The sequence below is a fragment of the Mercenaria mercenaria genome, chromosome 9, assembly GCF_021730395.1.
Source record: "Mercenaria mercenaria strain notata chromosome 9, MADL_Memer_1, whole genome shotgun sequence".
Classification (NCBI taxonomy): domain Eukaryota; kingdom Metazoa; phylum Mollusca; class Bivalvia; order Venerida; family Veneridae; genus Mercenaria; species Mercenaria mercenaria.
In genome coordinates this window covers 1,384,968-1,389,575 of record NC_069369.1, presented here as the reverse complement: position 1 = coordinate 1,389,575, position 4,608 = coordinate 1,384,968, and the positions used below count along the sequence as shown (strand labels likewise).

Below are 4,608 nucleotides of genomic sequence, written 5' to 3'. Positions count from 1 at the left end.
AAGGCAGTCTTTTCACAAAATAATAATAAAAGTAGTGGAGAAGATAAATAATAGCAGAAATTTATAAATGTTCATTTCATGAAACTTCTCAATTTATTCTTACTCTTTTTTAACCGAATATTTCTCACAGGTGAATATTCTAAGGCGTGGGTGTCCGGAATTATTGTACCAATACATAAAGGTGGTGACGTGGAAAATGCTAAAAATTATCGAGGCATAACTTTAATAAATATAATTGCAAATATTTACTCTCAAGTACTACTAAATCGTCTAACAACATGGTCAATAAAACATAAAAAAAATTATAGACAACCAATACGGATTCCAAAAAGGAAAATCAACGGTAGACTGCATCTTTATATTACACTCTATTATAGCAAAAACATTATCCAATAAGATGAGATTGTACGTAGCCTATGTGGATTTTGAAAAGTGTTTTGATAAATTAGAACGGTCTTTCATTTTTCATAAACTTATTCAGCAAAATGTTAGTTCAAAATTTGTAAAAGCTATCCAAGGTATGTATAGCTGTGTAAAAGCAGCTGTAAAATACAATAAACAATTGTCGCGAAGCTTTGAATCTAATATAGGTGCCAAACAGGGCGACCTAAGTTCAAGTCTTTTGTTTTTATTTCTTGTAAATGACCTAATTAACAGCATTAATAGATATATTGAAGGATTTTTTAATTTAGACGATTTACAATTATTCATGCTACTTTTTACAGACGGCACTGCGTTATTTGCCCATACCCCAGAGGCGTTACAGTCAATGTTAAACGATTTACAGATATATTGTCAAACTTGGAACTTAAAAGTTAACATAGCTAAAACTAATATAATGATATTCAAACAAGGAAGACATTCTACTCATATTTTCACATTTAATAATCAAATTTTAGAAGTTGTTAAAACCTTCAAGTATTTAGGTATTTATCTGTTTAAAAACGGGAACTGGTATCGAGCCCAACACATCTTGCTCAGCATTCCCTGTATGCATTACATAATTTATTCACAGTATTCAATCAATTAGATCTAAAGACACGGGATAAATGTAAATTATTCGATATCTTGGTAGGATCTATTTTACATTATGGTGCTGAAGTTTTTGGCTTCAACGAAGGTAGAAGTATTGAAATAGTACATTGTAAATTTCTTAGAAAGATACTTTGCGTGAGAAAATCAACTAACCTAGATGCATTATATGGAGAGCTAGGACGATATCCAATGGCAATACACCGTAAAATAATAATGATCAGATATTGGTTTAAAATACTAAAATTAAACAATAACTGCATACTTAAAAAAACATATAACATGCTTAAAGAAGATGCAGATAATAACATGTCATATAATGGAAAAAACTGGGCTTTTCACATAAAAACTTTGTTAAATGAAATAGGTCTGTCAAATATTTGGTTACAGCAAGATAGACTTGATATTAATTTACAAATAATTAAACTTAGAATACCAGATATTTATAAACAAAGCTGGTACGCAAACATAAATAATTCCAACAGACTTTCATCTTATAGCATTCACAAAACGTAATAAACAATAACAAACATAGAATCGCTTTAACTAAATTTAGAATATCAGCTCATAATTTAGAAATAGAAAGGGGTCGACATGAAAATATCCCCAGAGAAAGTAGGAAATGTCGAAATTATCCTTTAAATTTGGTAGAGACAGAGTATCACTTTTTACTAGTATGTCCGAAATACTATGAACTGCGAAGGAAATTTTTCAAACCATATTTTTGTAGATGGCCTACAATACAGAAGTTTGAATCACTCATGTCAAGTACAAATGTTAAGCTATTAAATAACCTGGCAGCTTACTTATATCATGCTTTCAACGAACGAACTTGGATTATATTTTTACTCATTTTACTTCGACTAAACGATAGATGCTTTCAGTGTTTGCTAGTTTGTGTATCTACCAGCATTGTGTTCTGTGGCGACCTCTGAGCCAAATGATTACATACATAAATACATCTATGTTGTGTTTGTAAATACGAATACTTCACATAAATACAGTGGTATTCTATGTATATGATATACGTCTTCATCCGAGAACGTTATTAATACAATAGTTGAGTAAATTCATCAGGTAGTAGATTTAATCTTACCCAGTAGGCATTTGACGTCGGTTAGACGTCGTATAGACGTCGGACCCCGACGTCGGATTAACGTTGGATTTTGGTTGGATTTGCAAACCGTTTAGACGTCGGATCCTGACGTTGGCTAGACGTCGCAATCCGACCATTTTCCAACCTAAATCTAACCACTTTTCAACCAAAATCTGACCAAATTTTCAACGTAATTTGCAATCAAACAAGTAATCAACTCATGTATTTTATCATCTTTATTTCATATTATGGCGACGTAAGTCTAATACAATAAGTCCAAAAAGTAATGCAGTAATTGAAACTTTCAAGTTTCGTCATTTTTGTATGATTCTTCAACTCCGCCAACATTTCCACCTGAAATGTATAAAATTTGACAGTTTCATTATTTAACATATACAAATATACTAATGCTATTACTAAGAGCATAATTAATACGTGCCAAACAAATATGTAATATTTTAAATTCTATGAAAAAAATATTCTATAACTTCGTAAAATGTAATTAAATGCAATTTCTTTTTAAAGTAACAAACAAAAATAAGTCAATTTTTAAAAAAAAATACGGAATATAAATCAGTATAACTTTTAAAATAAGTATAATTTTTAAAAATCTGTTACTCACGTTGCGGATCCTTCCCTTTGTGTAAAGTATTTATAAACTTGCTCTATCTTAATTATCCCAATAAATATCAAATTACAGGAAGACTATGTAAACCGATGCAGGCTTATCTCGAGAATGTGTGACTAATAGACAACATGTGTAGAAGGGAAGATCTATGTGAATTTAGAATAATTTATACATGTGTATAGAATGCATTTTTATCTTGAACAGTTTAAAGTTCGTGAAAAAATCCGTCTCCGAAAATAGACAATCTCATGCGATATTGTAACATAATTAATATAATGTTTGTTGTGAGAATGAACTATTATTAATAAGCGCATGTCCAGGCCTTTATGAAAACAAGTAAATATCTTTAAACTATACTAGCAAAATTATACCAGTTAGTTTTATAACTAAAAACATTTTATCAGACTTTCTATCCAACCTAATTCCAACGTCTTCTAGACGTCTAAGTCTGACGTCTATTAGACGTCGTGGATATGACGTTGGTTAGACGTTGGATTCAGGTCGCCGACGTCGCGACCAAAATCCAACGTCTAACCAACGTCGGTACGACGTCAGGTGTTTACTGGGTACATAGACCAACGAGCTGGTCTTTTATTTTTGGTTATCGGAAATGCCAACCGATGTTTGGTCCATAGACATAAATCATATCCGAAAATATTTACAACATCGTACACTTTTGGACATATCTGTCAAGGAACTAGCTTTTATATATTGTAGCTAAATCTCTGATTAATGCTTCAGCGTAAATCTATTTGCGGATGTTCTCGTATCAAAAAATTCGTTTCGTAACGTCATTGAGTTTAGAGGATGAAACAAGAAATAATGTGATTTCGATACCGATGTAAGTATGTAATGGCAATTCATGGCTTATTTTATTTATGTAGTGATTAATTTCGAACAATGAGCCGTTGATATTTCTTAAGGTCACTTTCTCAATGCAAGGTCTAATAATACCCGTTATATCTACAAATTAGTTAAACAATGCAAGGGAAATAACCTCTGAAAGTTGTCATATATTACAATCAAAAGTTACTTGTCCTTACCCTGCTCTTAGTTGCGTTGATAAGAGTAAATTATGATCAAGTGTTGTCGGGAGTTATGAAGTGTACATGTAATAGGTGTTAATCTACTGAACTTCTCAGTTAAATGTTTGGATACTACCGGCATATGTTATGCTTTACAAAATTGTGCTGTTTGTATGGACTATAAATTGTATGTTTGCAATTTTATCTCGAATTAAGAATATATTATGTTGTATAAATAGTGATAAAGCACTGTTTTGCTATAAATTATTTCTTAATTGATATTGCTATTACTTTTTTTCGAATTGTTGAAATTGCAATATGTTAGAGAAAGCATATTGTTCTAAATTTACGTAATAGAATTATAAAAAAGCAGCTTTTCTGAGTCAGGTATTTGCAAACTGTCAAATATTGCATACAAACATTTCTTATGTATATGTTAATGAAAGTAACTGAGGTTTTCAATTAAGGTCACAACATTGTTTAGCTTTCCATCATTTTAAACCTTCCAAAACAGCATGTTTCACATGTAACACAGTGTTAAAATAGAACTGAGCCGCTTAAAACTGAAAATAACATAATCTTTTGTCTACAATATGGTTTGTTATCTTTGCCCGCATATCGTTGATTGTTTGTTTTATATGCACAAATTGTATTTGGATATTAGGAGGTAATGTATAGTGGCTGCTGTTACCATTGGATGACACAAACAAAAATCAATCCCACGTGTACCTCTCCGTGGTACTCTGCAACAATCATAACTGATAACATTTTGACATTAGCGCAAATATAACGTTGGAAGTTATTGAAAGTGACGTCTTTAGGTTCAG

The 4,608-nt window shown here is 31.3% G+C and overlaps 1 long non-coding RNA gene across 1 annotated transcript; it reads right to left on the bottom strand.

The window, feature by feature from the left end:
• Window positions 1–2,349: 2,349 nt before the first annotated feature.
• On the bottom strand, window positions 2,350–3,323 carry LOC128559636 (uncharacterized). Its single transcript, XR_008372522.1, has 2 exons — window positions 2,751–3,323; window positions 2,350–2,482 (listed from the first exon to the last, which is right to left on the bottom strand). It is a non-coding gene; the product is annotated as an uncharacterized LOC128559636 (long non-coding RNA).
• Between the last annotated feature and the right edge of the window lie 1,285 nt (window positions 3,324–4,608).